At 43.0% G+C, this 26,884-nt stretch overlaps 1 long non-coding RNA gene across 1 annotated transcript; it reads right to left on the bottom strand.

Moving 5' to 3' along the window:
- Window positions 1–711: 711 nt before the first annotated feature.
- On the bottom strand, window positions 712–26,884 carry LOC109437267 (uncharacterized). Its single transcript, XR_016018502.1, has 5 exons — window positions 26,677–26,884; window positions 24,722–24,810; window positions 2,304–2,872; window positions 1,669–1,754; window positions 712–1,129 (listed from the first exon to the last, which is right to left on the bottom strand). It is a non-coding gene; the product is annotated as an uncharacterized LOC109437267 (long non-coding RNA).

The following is a 26,884-nucleotide window of genomic DNA, read 5'->3' as shown; positions in this document are numbered from 1 at the left end:
GGTGGCTGGTTAGCTCAGCTCACTGTATTAGGTTATTAAGGTTATTTGCAGATTTTCCTGAATAGAATAACCAAGATTGCACCCAATGCTATAAGGACTGTTTGGATCACTCTGTTTGTCCAGGAACCTGTGTGTGCAAGCTATTCTGGCCCACGTTGGTAATTTCAGCCTCGGTTCGGACTCAGAACTGGGTTAGAATCAGTCTTCATTTTAAATACCTGTGAAAGGGAGATAATAATTGTTTCTGCCTCAATTGGAAAATAGGAGTAGTAGGTGAGATGGGACCTGTGAGGGCCTAAAACACATTTATCTCAAAGAGAATGTAGTCCCAGGGGCCTGGATTCTCATTTTAAGGCTAGTGGGCAGGGAAATGCTCTCTGCTGCCATCTTGTGTGCATTTTGGGAATAACAACTGAGTGGAGGTGAGGATAAGCTCTTCTTTCCAAAGGCTTCTGAGCCAAGGTGTCAGACCCAGGGCTGTGCCCCAGGTGCAGTCTTCTGTGCCCTGGGAGCTGCCCGCTGGAATGTGGAGTCCTGGAGGTGAAACCAAGCACAGGGCTTGGCACACCTGAATTAACTGCCTTCCTACCTGTCTCTTACCTATGCTGCCTTAGGCCACCCTCCCCTCTTGGCTCCCGAGCAGCCCCAGGGCCGCTTTTGAATTAACAGTGCGCCTAGGCAGCCTCTGTAAGTCACCACATCTGGGAGCAGTGGGGTGCAAACCAAAGGTTTATTTTGCTTGTAAAAGAGGCAGCCCAGGAGGGCCAGACCAAAAGTAACCCAGGTCTGAGAGCTGAAAGGTTGGGTATGGAAAGACCACAGGGAGGCCAAACGAGTTCCGGGCTCGTGCTGCCTGCACTGCTCAGCCATTAGACCTACTAGGAGCTGGGTCATAGAATAAGCGTTTATGATCAGAGCTCCGGTGGTCTGAGAAGGCAGCCGGTTAACACCTCCAAAAACTGCCATAACATTCTCAGACCAGCCTGGCATATTTAAGGGGAAACCTCTGCGTTCTTCCAGAGGCCACCTGATGGTTCCAGGGGTCTGCATGGAGCCTTCCTTCTTGCGATGTTGTTCTCCAATGTGGTCACCAACCAGGGGCAGTGATGAGAGTAACCTGGAAGGAATGCTAGGCCATCAAAGATTGTGATCAGTAAGTACAGGGACACAGGTTTCAGGGTAGTTATGTAAAGCAGGGAACCGGGCATCCTAAGCTCAGGAATTGGGGCAGGACATTTCAAGCCCAAACCGCAGGGAGGGGGGATCGGTCAATTGTTAAGCTCTAGAGCAGGGAGAGGCGAGGCCTATTTCATGGTGGTTCCAACCTGGCCCAGGTTTAAATTTCCCCATCTTATGTTCATTTTATTTATATAAAATCAGTAAGGTTAGATTAGAAACAAATAACTATATTATAAAGACAATTTTTAAATCCAGGGATACGGGTGACAAGGTCTCTTGCTACTTCCTGCTGAGAGGGCGTAGTCCTTGCCTCTGGCTAACAGCGAGTTCTTTGCTGTTCAGTTCTAGCGGGGAGGGGACTACAGAGGAAAGGTCCTCTGGTTATTAAGTGGCTACTGGCCTGGCTTGTCATCCTCAGGAGGGATGATGGCCATGCCTGGCAGATGGCCACCTGGAGATGAAAACTGCTGTGTTTCAGACGACACTAACTTGTCTGTTTGAAGAGGAGCTTAAGGTCTTCAGCCGGCTCACAGGACAGGAGTGACAGTCTTCCTTCTGGGGGCGTCCTGTGGAGACTGAAATGAAACAGGCTTGATTCAAGGGAAGTGGACCCAGCCACTGACTCCCTGAAGCTCAACAACAGCTGTGGGGCTTGGGACAACTGCAAAGGGTCCCTTTCATTTCTGAGCTAACTGATCTGTTAGAGACTCCTCCCCTTCCAGGCTTTCAGTAGTATTTGGCCTCCTGGCTTTCTGGGGCTACAATATGTAGAGGGGTTAGCCTGGGGGAGGTACTGGTCCCCCATATTTCCTAAGCGTCTGCTGAACCTCTCCCAAGTTAACACAGGACGTAAAAGAATTGAGGTCACAATCTAAAGCAACGGGCAGGCCTAGAGGTCTGCTCAGAAAACTTCCAGAGCCCTTTTTAAGTCTGATTTGTTCATTTTATATTTTCTGTCAGGTATAGACCATTGGTAAGGAACAGGCTGAGTAAAATGAGCCCAAGTCTAGGGGCTGTTTTTATCTTTATAACCAAGCAGATTTTAGAGGAAGAAATGGGTCTAGAATGAGCAGTCAAGACAGAGTAAATGGCTCCCATATCAACCAGGGAATTAACAGGCTTACCTGCCACGTCAAGGGTCACCCGCATTTCCTCCTCTGTGATGAGCATGAGCTGTTTCTTCTTGGGAGCCACTGGGCACTTTAGGTTCCTCAGTCAATTACAGCCATTTGTAAGGAAGGAGTTGGTCCCTGCTTCCTTCAGAACAGCGGACAATCCCTCCTCCAGTGCCCTTCAGTTTGCACAGTGGGCATGGCTGCTTTGCAGGATTCTAGCACGCCTTACCTCAGTGGCCTGGGCTTCCACGTCCAAAGCAGGCTCCTTTTCCTTTCTGGGGCTGCCGGGGTGGCCCTGAGGTGGCCCTGGCCTTGGCCTGTCTATTAACTGCAGCCAAAAATGTGGCCTGCCTCTGGCCTCATCTACAGTGTCAGTGTTCCTTTCTTTCCTCCTTTTCCCTGTCGTGGTTGTTAAAGACAAATAAACAAATCCCCTGTCCTTCTTTTAGGATGTGAGCCTGTATCAGGAATGTAACAGTGGACCAGAACCATTGTATTACCTCGCCAGGTTAGGAAAACAAGCTTCCTTATATTGGCCTACATGTGACACCGAGGAGAACACGTGAACTCCAGCAGTCCTGAAATACACAAGTTTGCATACCTATTAGCAAAAGTCAGTTCTTAGATTTAATTTTCCTGAGTAATTGAAGATCTAATTAAGAATATAAACATAGAAAATTATTTTGATGATACAGAAAATCTTCGCTTTTCAGACAGAAAACTTTTCTATAATATCAGTAGCAGACCACTAGTCTAACAAACTTTGTTTTATTTAGCAGAGAGAGAAAACTTAACTAATTTTGTACTGTCTTACTTTTGATACTTAAATTTATTTAAGTCACATTTAGTTTAACCATATATAAAATGTCTTCAAGATTTTTCTTCACAAACCTTCTATGACTTTCCCAGTCCCTCTTGGTTTGTGTCCTCTCACTTATTCAGAAATAATCATACTTAGGACAAACTCCTTTCTTTTCCTTCAAAAATATATTTTTATACCTTATGCATTTTTTGGAAACATACATCATTTCCTTACATATTAATGAAGATCCATAACCTTCAGAGCCTTAATTTTTACCGACAACTAAAAGCAAGTATTCAACATTTCCATTAGCAAATCCATAAACACATTTTGCAACCTTTAGAAGTATAAGTTTTTGTTAGCAATATATCTACGAATTTTTAAAAATTATATTTTAAAGAAAATTAAAAAACACATTTACTGACATCGTAAGTTAGCTTTCAGATATCCTGTGACAAGAAACCAAAAAATAGGTGAACTCAGACTCATCCGATAATTAATATTTCAGCATTTTGTTATTTTGAAATAACTAGATATTCAATACTTTTTATCATTTAACACAAGTTAGTGAAACTGAAATCTTTTTATTTATAGGTGTTTTTTTTTGTTTGTTCTGTTTTTTTTTTCAGTTGAGGAATATTGGAGAACAGTGTTTTTTTTCAAGACCCATCGCTACAAGTCAAGTCATTTTCAATGTAGTTGTGGAGGGCGCAGCTCAGCTCCAGGTCAAGTCACTGCTTTCAATCCAGTTGTGGAGGACGCAGCTCACTGGCCCACGGGGGAATCACACCAGCGACCTTGTTGCTATGAGCACTGCACTCCAACCACTGAGCCAACGAGTCGCCTAAAACTGAAATCTTAAGTTACCAACAGATGCTGAGAAACCTCGTCCAAGCATGCACACTCTATTACTACTGAAAAGTTTTATCTGTTAACATTTTATTAGTTCTTAAGTTTAGGAGATTTCAAAGGTAATTATTACCCAAGCTATTTGTGGACAAATTTTGTGACTGAGATAACATGAATTTATTTTTGTAAACCCAGGCAAAAGATACCATATTTAATGTTAACCTAAAAAAAAAAAAAAACATATCTAACTAAAAGTTAAACTAGTCTTAGTATCAAATATTTTAGTATCAAGTACTCTAGTTAGTTTTTAGTATTTAAATTTATAAGTGCTTAGTCTTTTTTTTTTAAGCCAATCAATTACAAACTGGCAATACATCTGGAGGCAAAAACATTATATATAAAACGTACAAACACACATATCACAGATAACATACATATGAACAGAATCATTAACAATTGCAGAGAGGTCCTAAGATCTTACAGTTACCCTTAAAATTTCAAAGATGCTGGAACAAAGGGTGGGAGGTCTGGCTTGAGAATTAGCCACTTGGTTTTAAAAGTGTCTTTTTTTGCTTCCCTTACCTCAGCCTCAGCATTCCTGTTCATGAGTGGATTAGGAGATGGGTGGAGTCCCCTTTTTGCTGAACTATCAGTTTAGTTCCATTCTTTTCAGAGTCTATCATAAAGGCTTGTACATAAGAAACTTCACCCTGTGTCTCAGATCTCTAACAGAACAATTCCAGTTGCAAAATAGTATAATAATTTAATGAACTATTGAGCAACCAGCACTCTCCAGAATCTAATGTATACATTGGCCAAACAGCACTGTAATAGAACATTAATGTCTTTTTGGTCAACGGCTTATAGTTGTACTTTTGCCAGTGTCCTAATATTTTACCCAATGGGCTCCCAGCTGGGATTGAAACCTTACATCCCATGTTTGAGCTTGAACAAATACAGCTACACTTGATATACACACACACACACACACACACACACACACACACAGATCCAAGTATTTCCTGAATCAGTCAGACAAAAACCAGAAAAACTAACTTTGGATCCGAATACCAAAACCAAAACCTGGCCAAGCACCAAATTGGGATGCAACGTCATCTTAATCCATATACACGGTCCGTTGACCATCAGACAATCGGCCAGTGAGCGAATACCAAAAACCAAGTGTGGCCCTAAGGCCACCCAATGCCCAAAGACTGAAACCAAGCGTGGTGGCTTTCACAGTGCAGACAACATGCGTGCTTCCAAGACCAGAGCAAGTTTGCAACCAGAGCCCCTTACTGGTGGGGTATTATGCCTTGCTGGATGTTGCAACCTCACCTATTGACGCCAATGGGTCAGTATGACCCCCAGATGGCCATCAAAGAGGAGCCCCAGATGTTGAGTGCAAAGTCCTCTGGCTGCGCATGCCAGAGCCACCCCGATTTCCAAACCAGAAATTAGAGGCAGGAAACAGAGCCAACGCTTATTCTACCCCAACTGTGCAGAAAAGGCGTCCATGATGGGCAGGCCCTGGCACAAACCCCACCTCCACGAGCAAAATATCTCGGCAGAGGTCGGTCCTGCACCAAGGAATCTGCCCAGTCCCAGGCAGCCCCCGAGACTTACCGGAGGAGCCCCGAGGCTGTCCCATCTGTGTCTCCAGAAACTGAAACCGGAGGCAAACGAGTCCGGGGTTCGTGCTGCCTGCATCGCTCAGCCAATAGACCGACACAGGAGTTGTTGGGTCACAGAATAAGCGTTTATTATCAGAGCACCGGTGGCCTGAGAAGGCAGCAGGTTAACACCTCCAAAAACTGCCTTAACACTCTCAGACCAGCCTGTAGTATTTATGGGGAAATCTGGGCATTCCTCCAGAAGCTATGTGATGGTTCCGGGGGTCTGCATGCAGGCTTCCCTTTGGCAACGTGGCTCTCCAACGTGTTCACCAACCCAGGAGAGTGACTGGAAAGAATGCTAGGCCTTAAATATTGTAATCGGCAAGCACAGGGCACTGTGACTAGTAAGCAAGCGTAAGTTTCAGGGTAATTATCTAAAGCATGTAACTGGGACAGAGGGATCTCCTAAGCTCAGGAACGGGACATTCCAAGCCCAAACCTCCGGGAGGGGGTTGGTCATCTGTTAAGCTCTAGGACAGGGAGAGGTGAGGCCTCTTTTGTGGTGTCCCAATCGGGCCATGTTTCAGAGAGACTAGAGAGAGTCCTGCAGGGTCCAGACTGCAGCCCCCTGGGACAGCTGGGGAAGCAGGGAACTAAAGGCATACAAGGAAGACCTGGGAAAACAGTGCAGAGTCAGCCAAGGACACCCCAAGAGATCCCACATCCACAGGACACGCACTCAGTCGGCAACTGTGGGCTGGCAGCAGCTCAGCACCCCACACCCCACACCGTGCTTCTATTTCTGTCCCCATCTGACCTTCTCCTTCGGTCTCTGTCAGCATCTCTTTGACTAGGTTAAAGATATTCACGAAACATCTGCTCTGTCACACCCCCCTGCAGTGACACTATGAAGCCCCTAAGGAACCTTATCTCATCCCTAGCTCCGGATGCCTTATTTACCATTTCTATCTGCCCACCTTTCCTGTATGCGGGGTCTCTGAGTCTCTCCTCTGTGTGGTATTAAATCTGCTTATTTTCTCTTGCTTATCTGTCTTATGTCTATGTGAGTATCAGAGCAGCCAAAAGGAACTTGATGGTAGAGGAAAGTTTCTTCCTCCTTCACATAAGCAAGTAATCAGACAGTTAACAAAAGGTGAGATTTGGGAGTAGATCTATATCACTGCATCATAAAATAAGATTCAACAATTACTTTATAAACTAACTTATTAGTGACACAGGTTAGCTAGCATCCCTAGGTAGACAGGGAGGTCCCTGGTGGAATAAACAAAAGACAGCCATAATCCTAAAACTCCAGGTTTTGAAATCACTCCTTCGCTCCAGGACGTAATATAACAAGGCCTTTAGATTAATCATACAATTCTTTTTGGCCTGACAAACGGAACAGATCTGATACATAAGAGTGGATTAGTTTCCTAATTCCTTTAGGATGGGCAAGCAGCACAAACATGGTAGAGAAATGTGATTAGAAGGCATTAGAAGGTGCCAGTTCCCTTCTTCAAAGAGCTCCCCTTCCCCAAACAGGCAAGGGGAGATATAAAAGTAAGGGCTTTTGCCTCCGTCACGGGGCCACCCCCATTCGGGACCCCCTCCCGCTCGGGAGCTCTGACTCTTTGCTTTCAATAAACTATCCCCTTTATAAAACTTTACCTCTCCTGGGTCCGTGTTTCCATTCTTGGGTCTCACGAGACAAGATCCCGGCCTACACCCAGAAACTGCCGGCAGATCCAACATCATCTACATGAATTGGGGAATCACAGGAAAATATTCCTCCATCATTAGGACTGAGTGATTAGATCAATGAAATACAGAACAATTTACCAATTTAACTTCTAGATGTGAAACTTTCATAGTTTCAAAGGTGGGTAAGAAGAGGACTAAAACTTGCCTTTGGGACGATTGACTTAAAGCTGGTTGTTAAGAAACAAGACTCAGAAAGAACCTTTGACCCACCCCACCCCCATTTCTTGCCTAAGACATTCAGATGGAAAGACCTGGTTTAGGAAGGGAAACTTGGCGTAAACTCCTTAGCATAAGGCGGGAAGACGCCCAGTGGATACTGCTGACCACCCTTCCCCCGTATCCCATTATTTTCTGAGTTGCAACAATTTACCTTCCATGAGTGTGCCACTCTTCCTAAATTACCTGCAAAGCACCCAATCTTGACGAGTATGTGAATTCCTCATGCACATATATTAAAATTTGATGTATGTCATTAATCTCATTTTGTTCATTTGATGATTAGCTCGGCTAGAAGAAGTTGTTACCATAGGCAGAGAGAACAGTGCCTCAGGGAGAGAGGGGAGGAAAGGAATGAAGACGTGAGGCAAAACAAGGAAAAGAGAGGAGATGAGATTATTCCTAAGAAATGGTGCAGCTACAGCTAATTGGAGTGGGTTAAAACACTATTAGCATTCCTGGCAGGGGAGGCAGGCTGTGGTGGGATCCCAGGGTCTGGCCTGTGCACTGGGGCTGAAGGGGCCTTGGGGACTCCACTCCAGGTGCAGTATTTGCAGGGGGAGCTGAACACCAGGCTCCTGGGGCAGCTTTGCTGGAACAGTCTCCCCCCTGCACGGCTGTGGTAGCTGGACCTGTCCGGTGGGTTGGGGTACAGTCCCTCAGCTTTTCCCTGGCATAAGGGGTCTCATCCAAGGCTGGGGCCACTCTCAGGTCTAGAGTGCCGGCCTGGTGTGGGAACTTCAGTCTTGTGGAGGCCTAAAGGCATATATGGAAGAACTGGGAAAACAGTGCAGAGGCAGCAAAGGACACCCCGAGAGATCCCAAACCCACAGGTCACGCACACAGCGACCTTGGGCTGGTAGCAGCTCAGCACCCCACACCCAACATTCTTTCTCTATTTCTGCCCCTGTCGGACCTCCTTTAGTGTCTCAACATCTGTCTGTCTGGCTAGGTTCAAGATATTTATGAAACATTTCCTCTTGTCACCCCTCTGCAGTGACCCTCTGCAGTGACACTTTCAAGCCCCCAAGGGACCTTACTTCACCCCTAGCTTGGCATGTGTTAGCTACACACGTTCCCTTTCTATCTCCCTACCTCTCCTGTATGTGGGGTCTCTCACTCTCTCCTGTGTGCGGGGTTCCCATGTGTATGCTTATTTTCTCTTGGCTAATCTGTCTCATGTCTGTTTCATGATTAGAGCAGCCAGGAGAAACCTTGAGGGTAGAAGACAGTTTGTTCCTTCCCTCCACCTAAGCAAGTCACCAAAGCAGGGTAGTTACTAAAAGGTGAAGTTTGGTATTGTATCTACATCACTGCATCATGAAATAAGATCCAACAATTTAACTAAATTAACTTATTCTCCAGATGGAATGATTAGATCAATGAAATATGGAATAATCTAGCAATTTAACTTCTGGCTGTGAAACTTGTATTAAAGTTACAAAGGTGGGAATGAAGAGGACCAAAAGTTTTATCTTTGTGCACATTGACTTTAAGCTCCTTGTTAGGGAACAAAAGACTCTGAAACAGCCTTTGACCCCCCCCCCCCCCCTTCCTGTCTAAGAGATTCAGATGGAAAGACCTGGTTTAGGGAGGGACCCTTGGCATAAACTGTTTAGCATAAGGCGGGAAGACGCCCAGGGAGCCTGCTGACCACCCTTCCCCCACTCCCATTATTTTCTGGGTTGCCTAACAACAATTTACCTTCTATGAGCATGTGCCACTCTTCCTAAATTATCTGCAAAGCACCCAATCTGACCTCGCTGCCTTTGGAATTTTTAGACGTATGTGAATTCCCCATGCGCATGTGTTAAAATTCTATTTTATCTTAATCTGATTGTATTAATTTTATGATTAGCTCAGGTAGAAAAACTTATTACCATAGGCAGAGAGCACAGGGCCACAGGGAGAGGGGGGAGGAAAGGAAGGAAGATGTGAGAGGAAACAAAGAAAACAGAAATGCAATGCAATCATTCGTAAGAGAAAGTGCAGCTACAGCTAATTGTGATGGATTATAACACTATCAGAATTCCAGGCAGGGAAGAATTCCTAAGAAATGCTACAGCTACAGCTAATTGTAATTGGCTATGACAGTATTAGCATTACAGGCGGGAAAATTCTCCACCCCTTTCACAGTTCCTATAAGGGAATCCCTCCTCCGGGTGGGAAGGAGGCATCAACAAAGACAGGCCCTGGGAACGCCCTAGAAACGCCCATAGATCACCTGTGACTCCACCCTTGAATATTTCCCGCCCTCATTCAGATATAATCCTAACTTTTCTTTGTTCCGGTGCAGTCACTCTCCTCGTGGTCTTGTGCACTCCTGCATATTGGGAATATATTTTGTTTCTTTTATTAAACCCTTGGCCTGATTTCCTTTGCTCATGATGCATTGTTCCTACGTCCTGGAATGCCTGCCTGTGGTGATAGATACAAGGACCTGATCTCCTCTAACACACAAGATGAGAGCAAAGGAATTTTTTTTAAGCCCCACAGTATTGGGGAGCCTGGGAGGAGAATTACTGGCTGGATTCCAGCGCCTGGAAACTCTGCAGCTGGGAGCTCATGGACATCTCATCTGCAGGCAGAGAGGTAAGCGGTGTTTTTGTTCACCCTGTCATGTTTCCTGGTCTATTTCTGTGGGGTTGGGGAGAATTTAGAAGTGCTGCGTGTCCGTTTTCTCTTTTCTACATGTAGATTGGCAAGAAAAAATGTTTGTGAAGCTGGCTTCTTGGGAGTAGCGACTCAGGTTTTCTTTATTGATCCTTTCCTCTCAGAAGTGGTCATTTTTTTCTGTGTCTGTGTCTTGTGCCGTTTGTAATTGAAAGAAAATACCAAGGGGAGAGGGGGGTGGTAGATGAGGGTAAAGGGGATCAAATATATGGTGATGGAAGGAGAACTGACTCTGGGTGGTGAACACACAATGTGATTTATAAATGATGTAATACAGAATTGTACACCTGAAACCTATGTAACTGTACTGAAAATTGTCACTCCTATAAACTCTAATAAAAAAAAAAAAGAAAGAAAATACCAAGGGACAGAAAGCCTTTGGCTTCCTTGGTTAAGCTAGTAAAAGGGCTTTTTGGTTTTAGGAGCTATTAAAATCCTATCATCAGTGGTCATACCACAGTTGCTTTGAATTGGAAAAACTTCAAATTTTGAAACTGCGTTGGAGAATTTTCATGGCAAACAGCTGTTTTATTGGAACCTCGAGGAAGACCACATGTTTAATACAAACGAATTCAAGGAGATTTAACTTTTGAATTAGTTCTTCAGCTTGTTGGGTCTTAAAAATGCTAATGTCAACATTAGGTTTAAAAAAAGCAGAAGGGAAAATCAAGAGATGTGCAAATTTTTAAAAACTGTATTTCGATCTAATATTACGATAATTGGTATTTTGGAACAAGTTTCAAGGAATGTAATAACTGATCAGGAACTTGACCAAAATTGAGGCGGCTTTTTCAGTCTGATACAAATTAGAGTCTCAGCATCTCCCCCAGGTCCTCTGCCGAGCAGATCAGAAATGTAAACATAGCCCACAACTGTCTGAGGCCAGAGAGCCGAGCCGAGGAAAATAAATTGCAAAAGGGGCATTTTTAACAATACAAGCCTCCCTCTTCCAGCCTGACTCCCCTTTTCCTGCCTCCTTAAAGACTGTGAAGCACAAATAAAACCCTGAGCACAATCCCCTCAGCAGTAGACAGGAAGACTCCATGCATGAGCCTCACCAAATGTACCTGCCACGTGTGTTCAGCTTTTCCTGAATTACCTGTAAATCTCCCATTTTTACATCTGAAATCTAAGAGTCCACTCCCACCCTTGTCGAAATGTCATATTTACCTGATTTCTCCTCGCTGTATTTGGAAATTTCATGGTGATGTGAATTCTAGGTGCGCATGTATCATAATTCCTGGTCTCTGTCTGTGGGGTTGGGTAGAAGTTAGAAGGGGTGCGAGGCTTTTGTCTCTTTTCTGAATTTAGATCGTCAGAAAAAAATATTTCTGCAGCTAACTTCTTGCACCTAGAGACTCTATATTCTTTCCTCCCAGAGGTGTTTGTTTTTTCTTGTATCTGTGTCTTGCATGTCGTTTGTCCTAAGAAGTCACTACCACGGGGACGGAACACAGGCACAGGCTCCCGTAAGCCTGTCGTTGGAGCCGGCCCCACAGGCTGGGGAGTTAAGCGGTTCTGTCCAGACCGGCGTCCCCACCATCGGCCAGGTGCACTTACTCCGTTGTGCCTAGTAGCCAGTGGGATACGGTGGGGTTCCATATGCGCCTCTGCCTGGCGGTGCCAGCTCCCAGGGGACTGTGTCCTGAGGGGCATCTGTCCCCCCTGCCTTTCTCACCCGTTAGAGCTGGACAGATCCCAGTCTAGTAGCACCTCCCTGAAACCACGATTTAGTGGGTTGGGGCTGGAGGTGCCTCCCATTTTGTGGGAGACCAGAGACACCCTGTCCACACCTCCATCCTGACCTCCTGGGTGACGAAGTTCTGTGCTTTCTCTGACTGTCTTTGGGGGTGACCCTTTGGCTTTGGGAGGGCTGCTTCCTCTGTATTCTCTGTGGAGGGGCCTCTGGCTTCCTTGCCGGAGCTGTAAGGAGGCTGGTTGGTTGTCTCACTATTTAGTCCTCACTGTCCTTTTACAGACAATGGATCCCGGAATGGGAAAATCTTCTGCATTTAAATTGTGTTACATAGTTCTTGTGACAACCAGCTGTTTTCTTGGTGAACCATCTTGTGCGTTCTCTAAAGTTATTCCTAATTCTGTTAATTTGTGATCCCTGTGTGAAACCAGTTTGTGTGTGGTAAGATGTTTTGTATCTGTGGATGGTGTTACTAGTGTAATATTTGATTGGTTTGAAGAAATCAAATGCTTACATAAATTAAGAAATAAAATAGAAACTAACCCAAATGCTTTTCAGAATCAGATGATGTGGTGAAATATTTGATATTAAAGCTGGTTTTAGTTTGGGTTTATCACATAGTCATATCTGTGAAAGTCATTAACATAAAAAATATATATTTTAACTGGGTTTCTAAAAATAAGTTTGTTATCTGTGTTACAAAATGTGCCCAGAAAATAGCTTCGGTAATAACTGCTTTTGACATCTCTAATTTTTAACTAGTATGTAAGATAGATACAATGGAAATAAAAGGTATTTATGTAAACTTTTCAGCGATAATTATATTGTACATAAGCTTTGAAAAGGTTTTCTACGTGTATTTGGTAATTTGAAACGTAACAGTTTTGCTATCTAAATTAATGATGGATATGCATTTAACGTCTGGACTATTTCCAAATAGGATAAAATAATGAAACACTGATTACTGAAAATAGATTTATCAACTTTTTGGTATTTATTGTAGAGGAACTAAATATATTTGTGTATTAGTAAATATGTCTTCTGGTATATTAAAATTTTTGTGTGTGCTATGGGGATACATGTTTCTAGAAATTATTAATATGTTCATAATTATATCAATCTAAAGAATCCTGGAGTAGCTGCACAATTATTTACTTAGTTTTCACTGCTGATTAAGACGGACATTGGATTGTTCAGGCCTCTGCTGTTGTGAACAGCGCTGCCGTGGATTCATGTATCAGTGTTTGTTTGAACATCTGTTTTCAATTTTGGGGGGTCTACTTCTAGAAGTGGACTTGTACCACATGGGAATTTTTTTATGGGTTAGAAATTCCCAACTAGAGTGCACTCAGGCCACCATTTTACATGTTCAGAAGGAACATTTAAGGGTTCTAATTTCTCCACATTGTTGCTGCCATTTGTTTTATTTTTCTCAATTATAGCCATTCTGTTTCACGTGAAGGGGTTTCACATTGTGGTTTTAATTTGTATTTCCATCATGGCTAATGATCTGTAACATTTTAGTGCCTGTTGACCGTTTGTGTGTCTACTATGGAGAAGGTTCTATTCGGGTCATTTAAAAATTAAACTCCTATTTCCCCAAGTTGCTCACACACTGAAGTGCCGCAAACTTAGAAGAGCATGAACTGGCACAGGAGCCCCTGTGACATTGGGAAGGTGACTCCCCAGCATCTTCACCATTCCCTTTTCTACCAATCATATGTTGAAAAGACTTATTTAGTCATTCAAACATTAAGTAATTTGGGTAAACCTATAGACACAATTCTGCTAAGTGTTCTGCAATAAAAGCTTATGTTTGTAGACCTCTCCCCATTTCCCAAAGCCCTTTCTGTATGCACTACTCTACTTGGTTTTTGATTACGGATTCAATCTCCTTATTTGTTACAGGTCTATTCAGATTTTCTATTTGTTTGAGATTTAGTCTTGGTAGGTGTTGTGTTCCTTGACATTTATCCAAGACCGTTAGTACATTTTTAAGAAATTCCACATACATCAAGATTATTTCCCACTGCGTACATATTCTGTGTAAACATGATTGTAAATGGTTGCGTATATGCCATCTCACGTATATGTCGTATTTATAGACTTCCTCCCGTTAAATCTAGGTTGACTTCATCTATTTCTCTGCAATGAATATTCTAACACTGTCCACACATTTAATATCAGTTCCTCAGAGTATACTCCTAGCTGTAGAGTTTCTGTATAACTGGGTCTGTAAGCATTTTTTCCCCCGCTCTGACCACGTTTTTCTGAGGTGATGCCTGGAAGGAGATTAGACTCAAAGTTTAAGTTACCAGTCGAGAAAAGAGAACAATGCATGCACACAATTTTCTCAGTATGTTTCTATTCCAGTTCCACTATCCAGTACACTATCTGCTCAATAGATGGGAAAATATGAGTATAAATATTAGTCTTGTCTAATAGCAGTAAGTCTCAAGTACAACTTTATTTAAAGAAGTTTTACCATTATTTTTAATATGTTCACTCATGTGAGTTCTAAGTGTCATCATCAGAACTATTAATGGCACCTATTCCAGAGGCCTAATGCTGGAGTTCCCTCTCTCAGAACTCCTGCAGTCTCACATGAAGAAGTGACGATTAGAAAAGGAGCCACTCTGGGCTAAGCAACTAAAAAGATTTTTTCCCCCCGTGACTGACAAGAGACCAGGCTGGTGATCAGAGGAGGGGTTGGACTTTGGGCCCAACCAGGCCCCCCTCCCAGTAGTATCCTTTCGTGGGAAACAATCAGGTCAACCCAGGAGCTTGTTATCTCACATATAACATACATGAGCTCCCACGAGTTCCAATGAGACTACTGGCTATTCTGGTTTTCAGAAGGCCTGGATTCTAGTCCTTGTCTCCCTGAGTATGGGATTTAATTCACAGAGACCAAGGTCTCAAGAGCCATGTGGCACAACCCTGCTGCTGTTCTGTGGTCATCAGTGTTTGGTGGTGGCTTGTGTGTGTGCCAATCCTTGGTTGAGTTCATTCAGCCACTGCATGTGCAGACTCAGCACCAGCCCCTCTGGGCCCACTGGCACCCAAGATGCTTTTCTGGAAGCAAAATCTGACCCAGACTTAAGGCAGCCTCCTGCTGAAAGTTGCTGTGTTGCGGTTACAGGACTAGCACTGAGCCCCAAGTGTGAGAGGTCAGCATGTCTCAGAGTTGGCCTTACTTGGCACAAGTCATAGGTGTGGCTTTTGGAAATACTGGCATTTTGGAAATACCTCCCCTTACACTGTTAACATTCCTGGGCTGATCCACCGCCTTGTGAGCCCCTGGTTTCCCAGTTGCTTTGGTTACAGTAAAAGCAGCAGTCATTCTGGGCTTCAGGTCAGGCCTTTTCCTAATCCACCGAACCTTACTTCCACCATTAGCTGGGCTTTCTGGGTAATACAAAAACATGAGACACTTAGATAAATGTAACGAAACGAGGATGGTCTGTACAGTGAGAAGTATAAAATGTCTCCCTTATAACTCATAAGTTAGGTAGTAAGACAAACCAAAAAAAAAAAAACCACAATAAAAATATGTTACCAGATGCTTCACTTAAAAGAATACATAGGACTGACTGTCCATTAAACCCATGTAAAGAGGCTCAGCATTCATTGGTCACTACGGAAATGCAAATGAAAAGATAAGGAGCTAGTACTTCACAGCCAGTAACAGAACTAAGATAAAAAGTGTAATAAATGCTGAGTACTGGAGCGAATAGAAACCTCATCCTTGGCTGAGGGGATTATGAAATAGTGCAGCATCTATGGAAAACAGTTTGGCATTTTTTTAAAATGCTAAACGTACAGTTATATGATTCATCAAGTCCATTTATCGAATTGAAACCCTACATACATGTAAAGAACAGATGTCACGTATAATAATTCACAACACGTGACTGGATAAACAAATCGGGGTATAGCCCTATAATGGAATTCTACTCAGCAATAAAATATAGCAAACTAATGATCACTCAACTGCATGGTTAAATGTGAAAAGCATTCTAAGTAGAAGAAGTCAGACAGACAAGAGTACACACTCTGTGACTCCCGGATATGCCATTCTAAAACAGATAATGTCTAATGACAAAAGATAAGCCCGTGGTTGTCTGCGGCTGGGGGTGGGAGAGCAACGGACTGCAAACAGGACCACCATGGAACCACTGGGAGCGATCTGTCTGTTGATGGTGGTGGTTCCGTGACTATTCATTTGCTAACACTTTAAATGGACCCAGTTTGCTCTCTGTAAATTGTACCCTCAGTAAAGCCGATTTTAAGAAATACTCAGAAAAACAGGGATTTTTGGGAAACAAATCTTCCACTCCAAGTAAATGCTAATAACAAGTTGTACTCATCATTGCTTATTTAAAAAACTACAGACACCTGACTATGAGGTACCCCGTCTGCTGAGCCCTTTACTGCGTTATTTCTATCTATAACCGTACGAGGAACATAATATTCTCCCCCCTCTAGTTAAGTGAACTAGAGTTTGGAATTTTTAATTAATTTGCCCAAATTCACATAGTTAGTAATGGCGAAGCTTCAATTAAAAAATAACTGGCTAGTGTGTGTCTGGTCTCAATACTATAATGCCTGGCACATGGCATAGCATCTTATAAAATAGGCTATTCTAACTGAAAAAGTAAATATGCCCTACCATCGTTACTCTCTTGGGAGAATAATAATTCTCTCTGAAAAACCACTCAGAGCTCCCTCGAATACTGTCCTGTCTCCCTCTGTCATTGTGTTGATGACATAATAACTTAAAATGCAACGGCTACTACGTTGAAATTAGAATTTGAAGGGAAGAAAGTAATTATGTTTCAAACATCATGTGGCATGTGAGTTACACGCACCATCTTGTTTAAATTTCACGGTAAATCTGTTCATATGTATTAACTTCCACTTCATAAGTTCAAAGTGACCCGGGCCAGGTTGCACAATAAGAAATAGAGGGGCCAGGGTTCACACCCAGATCACTTTGGCTCCGTAATCCAGAGGCTGAACTATTTTCTGAAACTCCTTGCTGCCTCCACATCTGGCTAAGGATCTTGGCGGTTTACTAAGAGGAATAGAAAAGCCCTGAGGAATTAAAAAACCCCAGCATCACAGTGTCCAAAGCTATAGGCACATGGGGGGTCAAAGTATCTTCTTAACATTCATCCCTTCATTAAGCATGCACTGATGAAAACGGTGGCATTGGTTTTCTTGTTACACGGCAGGAAGGGAAAGAAATTGATTTAGTTAACTTCGTCCTTAGCCGAGTTCCAAACTAACTATGTTGCTAGTGTCTCAGCAGCTGTACAGGAATCAAGCAAAAACAAAGTAATGGTGTATAAAACCAGCTATTGGTTGTAGTTGGCAAGTTACTCCAAGAATGAGATGAATTTAAGAGATGGATGGCAAGGGAATAGAGATTCCACAGATTTTGGGCTTCAAACAGTTTGAAAGACCAACCGCTTTTGGTTACGTCCATCAGCAATTACAGTTTAGATATTTTCAGTGACAAAGTTCACTCAATCACACAGTCCTATGGAAAAAGATTAGATTTAGTGTGTATCACCTTATAAATAAATGAATTCTATCCTGACTGTCTGTTAAGCATTGAATTGTGTCCTCCCAAAACTCACGCTCGGAAGTTATATCCCCCAGGCCCAGAATGCGGCCTTTTTTGGAGAAAGGGTCTTCACAGAGGTCATCAAGGTAAAGTGAGGTCATTAGATCACCAATCCAATACCTCTGTTGTCCTTATTTTTTAAAAAAGGAGAAATGTGGACACAGACACACATAGAGTAAAGATGATGTGAAGACACAGATAGAAGACAGGTCTACGAGTGAAGGAGACAGGCCTATAACACATCCTTCGCTCACAGCCCTCAGAAGGAACCAATGCTACCAACACCCTGATTTTGGGCATATAGCCTCCAGAACTGTGAAACAATACATTTGTTTTTTAAGCCCACACTCTGGTAGTTGTTACAGCAGGCCTAGGAAACTAAGGCACTGCTTTATTTAAAATTGCAGCTACACCACTGGCACTGCCAATCCCCTCTAGTTGGTTTTTTCTATTTTTTTCCATAGTACTTGTTACCTTTAAAAAAATCAATATTTACATCATTTATTATGTGTTCCCCTGCCTCGATGAATTTATCACAAGGAACATTAGTTACCGATGTATCTTCTGTGCCTAATAATCGTGGCAGGCTCATACCTGGCATTCGAGAAATATTTCTCAAGTGTTGAATGAATCAATGAAGACATCAACCTTCATCCAGTGAATCACAAATGGGGAGGTGTCGTACATTTATCAACAACCAATAAGTAAAGCCATAGTCATCTTTTAGCAAAGAGGAAGGGGAGAGGGTAGTTATTGGATAATGAAGACACTGTGCTTGGCACATGGAGATACATCCTAACAGACAAACCACAATGTACATAAATGGTGGTATATGTGGAAGTGGGTAATCAGAGTCTAAAATATCATGCAAGACCAAAGGAATGAAAATAACCGAGACCACTTTGAAGAACAATAAAAAGTGTTTTGACCTACTACTTGTCACGGCTCACCGTAACGCTGTAAGAACGAGACAGTGATGTATTTGCCTAGCGTAATTCACCATGAGTTGGCAAACAATAGATCATAGTCCACATCTGTCCTGGTGTCTACTATATTTCTCCCCCAATGTGTTGTTATGAAAAATTTCACACAGACAGAAAAGTTGAGAGAATTTTACAGTTATCACTGATAATCCCAAATTTAAGACATTTGTTGGATTTGCAGCGATTATTTGCATTATTTCCCTGGATTTGCAAAAGCTATAGTCGGTAAAAGTATTGCCACTCATTATGCATCAAGTAAATGGTACTAGAGTTGATTAATCAGTAGCTATGTTATTATTCTTCATGACCACATTCACAGTTTTAAGAAATGTGACATTTCACTTCAGAATGTCCTTAATGGAGCATTAAAAAATAATTTTATTTGATCTCAACTTTTGATTACCTGTCTTATATCTATGTAACAAATATTCCAAAATTTGTATTTAAATTGTCTCCAGAAAGAGCACTTGTGTGATCATTAGATTTGGAAGCTCAACTTTGCATGAAACAAAATTCATGCAAAATAAATAACAGCATTTCTTGGCTATATAAAACAGCTTCAAATGAAAAATAGAATTTTGGAAAAGTTGTATCTGCCACTGTGAATGTCAGAGCTTCCAAGTACTTAAGACTGATGATAGTGATGAATATGATTTGATGTAAAATGAAATGTGTTAACATTCGTGAGATCTGCATAGGTCATCGAACCCATAGTTTTTTGAAATAACCGGTGCATGATGTTACAAAATCATGCACGAAACAACGATTTAAAGTGCAAGTTAGACCAATGGATTGTAATATAATACAGCAAAAAAAGTTTGCCTGTGTAAAAAAAATACAGACCCTCGCCCAAGACTGGAATGGGGAGGGCATGTAGGGGGAGCTCTCACTGCTACACGGATGGCAAAGCTCTACAGGAAGAGCCCCTTGGTTATCACAGCTCTCCAAACTCCTAGAAAAGAATCTCCCCTTTTCTGCTGGGGATTGGCAGCACGGCTCTGCTTGGCTGCATGTCCTGGGTGTGAATTCTCCCTTTTCTCCCAAATCTTTTTTTTTTTTTGGTTGTTGAAGGAATATCTAGTTGAATTTTTGTTTAAGGTCAACGTCTGTATGAGCTGAGATTGTGCAACTAAATTATCCCTTGTTCAGTTTTTACTGTCTAAGAGCAATATCCACAGTTACTGGATAAGCATATTAAACTACCTGTCCTTTTTCAATTACATACTTGGGCGTGTCCATATTTCCTTTAGTCATTTCCACAAGTACAAGATGTAGATTGAATGCAGAAGATACAATGAGACTCCAGCTAGTTTCTATTAAGCCTGGCATTTAAAAGATTGTCTCCCAGGGCAATGGAAATGTTGTAAATCTTGATGAGATGACTGTTTAAAAACTATCAACTTAATCAAAATTTTTGAGGTTAGAAAATTGCTCTCTTTTTAGGAGACTTAGTGAAGTATAATATCTATATTCCATAAAATTCATCATTTTAAAGTGTATCATTGTGTCATTTTCAGCATAATCGTTCCCCTTTAATTGTGGATGATGCATTTACAGACCCCCAATGGATGCCTGAAACCTCAGATAGTACTGAACCATACCTATATATTCACTTAAAGGAAGAACTTTATGGCTTTTCTTTGGTGTGTCAGAATTGCCAGCATCACTATTCTTGTACTTTGGAGCCATAATTAAGCAAAACGAGGGTCACTGGAACAAAAGCACTGCAGTACCGCTGCAGTCCATCTGATAACCCAGGTGACTAATATGCAGGGAAAATATATAGCGTGTGTACGCTGGAGAAAGGCATGATTTACATCCTGGGTGAAAAAGTACGTAATGTTACTGGATGTCATCATGCTTCTCAGAACACTGCATTTTAAAACTTAAAATTTTTTTAGTGGAATTTTCCATTTAATAATTTTGGACCAAAGTTGACCACGGAAAGTGAGAAAACATAGATCTAGGGGACCCTGGTATTCACACAGTTGTGCAAATCTCACCACTGTGAAATTCCAGAACATTATCATCATTCCAAAATGAAACCCTGTCGCCATTCACAGTGACTCCATTCCTTCCCCTATCCCCTAGCTACCATTACTCTACTTTGTATTTTTAGGAGTGTACTTAATCTGGACATCTATATAAATCCATATAAAGAGAAGCATTCTATCGGTGGCCTTTTCTATCTGGCCGTCATTTAGCGTTCTGTCAAGGTTGTTTTGCGTTGGTCTGAGCTGGTCTGTCACGATGCTACTGCCTATGGATGCCTGGGGTCCTTGTCACTTGTCGTGAGCCGCTGTAGATATTTCCCTGACCCGAACCAATGTGGCCGGACCCGCCCTTGTTATTATTATGATTGTAAGAATGACCTCAGCAACAACTATCAGGAAACTATGACGGGGGAAAAAAACAAGGTTTATAATTTACAGCCCGTGGAAGGTCTGACTGTCCCTGGCCACACGGTAAGGTCCTGGGTATAGAGGGAGTGCACGTGCAGACCTGCGTTTCTGCCTTTGTAGGGGCAGATGTTGGGAGTACCTTGGGTTTCAGAGATTCACTCTTTATTGGGTCACTCTAGCAGGCAGAAATTTAGGTCAACTTGGGCTTTTTTAAAGGGGAAGTTTATGGGTGAGGCAGCCTGGCTCTCTCTGTGACTGTGTACCTGCGCAAGTATATTTTAGATGGATGGTTTAAAGTTGGTGCCTCAGCAACCAAAAGCTTAATGCCCAACAGTTACATTACAGTAAAACAAAACTGAACTAATTTTCAGGTACTTATACCACAAAAGTTCATCTCTGTAGTTAGGGTATTTATCAGTTTATTTTTTCATGGCTGACAATAGACTTGAACACACCCTTCCCCATATTAAACACCAATGGGCAAAAAACACAATCAAACAGATGTTAAACATTATTACTCGTGTAAATGAAAATTGAAATCACAATACGATACCCCTTTCACACACAGTAGAATGGCTATGGTTTTGAAATCACTGGAAAGTAATAATTCTAAACAACCATGTCAACACCACACCGAAATAGTGGAAAAGACATCCCAGTTTATTACACAGCACAAGCCCTACGCAGACCCAGTTCTCCAAAAGAGGTGAAGCTAACTGCCCTTGGCGTAAGAGGCACTGTGGGGAGACCGTATTAGCGCCTTGGGTAACGTGGATGATCTGGGCTTTGGAAGACAGCAAGATTTCTAATTCCAGTTTACCATATTACTATTCCAAAAACCACCTATATTAACCAAAACAGGGTGGTACTGGCATAAAATCAAACACAGAGATCAGCGGAGCAGAATCCAGCCAAATTTGAAGCAGCAGAAACGACACTGGGAATATGGGACAGCTGTACGCAAAACAACAGCACTGAACGCTATTTTACGCCACAAATAAAAACCAACAATGTTCACTACTATGTCTTTTCTGTGCTGGGCCCTCTAGTGGCCAACACTGGCCAACACACCTCCCGCGAACCGCAGAGTCGGCATAGTCTCCTTACCTTTGGCTCTCGTTCATGCCTCCTGGGGAGATAGAGAGGTAAAGCAGGTACAGAAGGAAATCCCATGTCGTGTCCCAGCCGGAGAGCGTCCAGGATAGATACAGTGAAAAAACCAGTTCCCTCACAGAAGATACCACTGCAGGACACGAAAGGCATCATGGCGTCTGTCACGGCAGAGGCCTCTCTTATGATTCTCTAGCGGCCCCAGCTCTGGTGTGACCCTCTGCTCTCATGAGATTCCCACGACCACGTTTATTGTGCAAACTGCTGTTCTCCTGTGACTCCAGTGGCCATGTTTCGCGCGCGAACCTCTGCTCTTGCGCGATTTTGGCGGCCATATTTTTCACGCGTAAGTGCTGTCGGGAGATACCGGCGGCTGTGTTTGTGGCGAGATTTCAGCAGCCATATTTTTAATGCGGAAGTGCTCTTGGGAGATCTCGGGGGCCATATTTATTGCGAGATTTTGCCGCCATATTTTAATTCGGAAGTGTTGTTGGGAAATCTCGGCAGCCATATTTATCGCGAGGTTTCGGCGCCATATTTTCCCGTGAAAGTGCTGCCGGGAAATCTCGGCGGCCATATTTATCGTGAGATTTCGGCGCCATATTTTTCCGTGAAAGTGCTGCCGGGAAATCTCGTCGGCCATATTTATCGCGAGATTTCGACGCCATATTTTTCAGCGAAAGTGCTGCCGGGAAATCTTGGCGGCCATATTTATCGCGAGATTTCGGCGCCATATTTTTTCCGCGAAAGTGCTGCCGGGAAATCTCGGCAGCGATATTTATCGCGAGATTTCGGCGCCATATTTTTCCGCGAAAGTGCTGCCGGGAAATCTCGGCGGCCATATTTATCGCGAGATTTTGGCACCATATTTTTCCGCGAAAGTGCTGTCGGGAAATCTCGGCGGCCATATTTATCGCGAGATTTCGGCGCCATACTTTTCCGCGAAAGTGCTGTCGGGAAATCTCGGTGGCCATATTTATCGTGAGATTTCGGCGCCACGCCATATTTTCCCGCGAAAGTGCTGTCGGGAGATCTCCGCGGCCATATTTATCACGAGAATTCGGCGCCATATTTTCAATCGAAAGTGCTCTCGGGAGATTTTGGTGGCCATATTTTTCACACGGAAGTGCTCTTGGGATATTTCAGAGGACAAGTTTCTACCGTGAAACTCTGCTGTCCCGAGATTCTGACAGCTATGTTTCTGTTGCCTAATTTCTCTCAGGAGACTCTGGCAGCCATGTTTCATTTACCCGTGCCCCTCACATGCAAAAATAACAGAGACGTAAGCTCTGAGAAAGAAGACATCTCCTTAAGTGTCAAGGCCGGCTAACGCGTCAAATTGTTAAAAAGGTGGTAGCCCAGTAGCCATTTTCACACACGGTTTTTACACAAACCACACTTCAGGGAGAGGCTGGCAGGAAACCGCCTGCCTCCCACAGTGCACTGCATATGAACGATGTCTCTCAGGGGCAAAGCAGACAGGACCAGACAACGCCGGAGCTCATGGAGGAACGTAGAGCAGAAGTGTCTAGCCAGAGAGGGAACTCACCTCAGGGTCTCTTCTACTTAGGGCTCCGATGATCCATAATTGAGCTGTAACACTACTGAGCCGCTCCACAGCTATGCTATTCTCACAGCAATGCTGTATCACAATAGAGCTATTTGCACTGAATACAATTTCCATCTTCACCACAACCCCAATTTGGGGATTCCTTTTGACATTGAATCATGGTAAACGATCATAGTTTGACAGACACCTGCTGCCAATGCTAGATTCGGGACACACATCCTGTGTTCCCGAATCTGTACTGGGTACCTAACCATTTTTCCAACGCTGGACAACAGACCCCGGGACATCGATCGGATGTCGCAGAGTAGAACCGGACCCCAATTTGAGCCAGTCTCAAAGCCAGAACACAAGCTAGACACCACGGATGCTGGACACCAACCGCCAGAGCCTCACATGTGATGCCGGACCACGGATACTAGGTTGCAGACGTCAAACCTTGGAGCCAGAGCTGTACATATCCCACACACATGGGCCCAGACTTGAAGCTGGACCCAACCAGTCTTGAACCCCGGATATCAGATGCAGAGCCCGACTAGGGACCGAACCCTGAAATCTGAGCACAGAAAGAATCTAGTGCTATAGAAAGTTTTCCATAACTTTGTAATAACTGCACAGTAATCTATTTGAAACAACCACATCAATACTATGCCAGAAAAGCAGAACACATCCAAGTCTGTCAGAGGGGATAAGACCTATGCAGATCCAACTCTCCCAAAGAGGTGAAGCTAATTAGAGGCACTGTTGGGAGACTGTATCAGCAGCCACTGTGCCTCAGGTGACGTGGGTGACCTGGGATGTGGTAGACATAATCAGATTTTTATTTCCAGTGTTCCAGATCACTAGACCACGAAGTATAGTAGCAAAAACAGCGTGGCATTGGCATAAAACCAAAGACATAGATCATAGAGCAGAAAGGAGCCCATGACTGAACTCACATAAACGGCACTATTAACACTGGACAGCCACATGCAAAAAAATCAGCACTGAATACTTACTGATACCACAATAAAAAACCATGATTTTTCACACCAATTCCTTTCTATGCCTCGTTTTCAGATAACAGACAAGCTTTTCCCCACCTCTCAGCAGACTATACACACAGGAAGAGTCTCCTTACCTTTTTCTTCTTTTCCAGAGTTCCTGAAGAGATACTGAAGTAAAGCAGGTACAAAAGCACGTTCCACCTCGTCTTCGAAGACGTGGTACCTGCAGGGTAGATACAGAGGTTTACCAAGTTCCCTCCAAACAGGTTTGGATATTCTCTGAGCTAAGAGTTCAAACTGACGTCTGCTTTGTTAAATATAAAGAGAATTTTTTATTAGTTTCATGCATTTAGAGAATGGTACAAACTGCAGAATACTGAACCTAAAACAATATAATGCAGATGCTCCTTTTTCTACCTTTTGACTTAAAGCTGCAGATGATCCACCTTTTACGTTAAAAATGTGACTAAGATATATTATGAAAAACTTTTCACTTATTGAAGGGCACATCAGTTATCCCAGGAAGGTCAAAGCCCCATTGAATTGCCCAGACTGTAAGTGCACGACAGTTACCAAGAAAAATAGTAGAAGCAGCCATTCTATGCATAGATATCGATGTCTAAAGTTCATCATTTTTGAAGACAAAGTAGAATAACCAATGCTTCCTACCCACCGCATTTGGTTCACTGTTTTTACAGGAGCATCACAGACAGATCACAGACCACTCAATAGCCTACATGAAGCAGGTCACGATTTGCCCTTGTGTAATTTAACTGTATCATTTTCTGTAACACGTTTACTATCCTGGAGGGGTGAGGCCCTATGAATGTATGTGGGGCCTGGAACTTCCAATCTCCCATCACTTTTCCCGTTTCACACATCTGTTCAAATCGTTAAGTCCAAATATGTACACTTTCACATTAAGTACATTCTTTAGATGACAGGCAGCACTGTAGTATTTATATGAGTATCACCACGAATGCGTGAATGATGCCTTGTGGTACATTAGGACAGCTAGGACATCTCCAGGTGATAGATTTTCTGCACCATTATAGTTTTCTGTGTTCACGGTGATATGTGCAGTCTCACTGACAGAAATATCACGATGTGATGCATTTCTAGAGACATAGAATGCAACCGAATGAAGACCTCAAAAATCAATGCATCCATCTTCAGTCATTTGTCATAGGAGGAAACCATTCATTTAGGTGAAGAGTCTTTTCAAAAAAATGGTGATGGGCAATGGAGTATCCCCAGGTGTAGCAATCAAATGGGGCCCTTAACTTACACCATAAAATACTGACTTGAGATAGATCAAAGTCTGACATGCATGAGATTAGATTAAGAAAGCTAAAAGAAAACATCGTGATGAATGTCTGACCTAGGACTTGACCATGGTTTCTGTAATCTGACACCAAAGCAGAAGTAATGAAATAAATAATGGACAAATTCTATTTCCTCAATTTTAAAAACTTTTGTGTATCAACAGATGCTATGCAGCTTCATAATTTGAGTGCAGACATAGTACCTGTAATGCTATTGAAAGTTCACTTTTGAAATTAATGGAAAGTAAATTACAATTCTACACAACAATGTCAAAACCAGACCATGAAAGCAGAAAGACATGCATTTACTAGAGTCCAAGCCCTATGCATATCCAAGTTCACTCAAGGAGGTGAAGCTATTCACCCCTGTTGCAATCACCGTGTTATTAAAAGTCAATGTGTGAAGACTCCATCAGCAGCCGCTGGGCCTCAGGTGACGTGAGTAACCAGAAATGTGTCAGCAGACACAGCAGGAGTTTTAATGGACTTATCCAGGTAACTCGAGAAAAGAGAAAAAATCATAAGCAACACAGTGGAATTGACATAAACCACATACATCAAGGAAGCAAAACGGAGCTTAAAATGAAACCTACACGAATGGCAGTGAAAACAGTAAACAGCCGCTCGTAGAACAATGACCCTGAACCCTGTCTCGCTTCACATAACAAACACCAGCCCTGGTTCCACACCCAGCCCGGCCTCCGCTCTGTCCGCTGGGGCTCGACACCCCCTTCAGCGACTCGGCAGCACAGGAAGCTCCTCACCTTCTCTTCCCTCGTCCAGTGTTTCTCTGGGAAATACCGAGAGAAGCAGGTACAGAAGGCAGTCGATGCCGTCCCCAGAGCAGCAGTGTCTCCACGGCAAACACCGAGCTAAGCAAAGCTCTCAAAACAAACTATACCTCCGGTGGTGGGTAAACATCCTGGCGTCTCTCGCTCTCCTGGCTCTCGTGTGAATATGGTCCGTGGCTCT

The sequence above is a fragment of the Rhinolophus sinicus genome, chromosome 14 (assembly GCF_057876585.1).
Source record: "Rhinolophus sinicus isolate RSI-liver-muscle chromosome 14, RSI-T2T, whole genome shotgun sequence".
Taxonomy (NCBI): Eukaryota; Metazoa; Chordata; class Mammalia; order Chiroptera; family Rhinolophidae; genus Rhinolophus; species Rhinolophus sinicus.
Note: the sequence above shows the minus strand (reverse complement) of the source record. Positions and strands in the feature narration are given on the sequence as shown.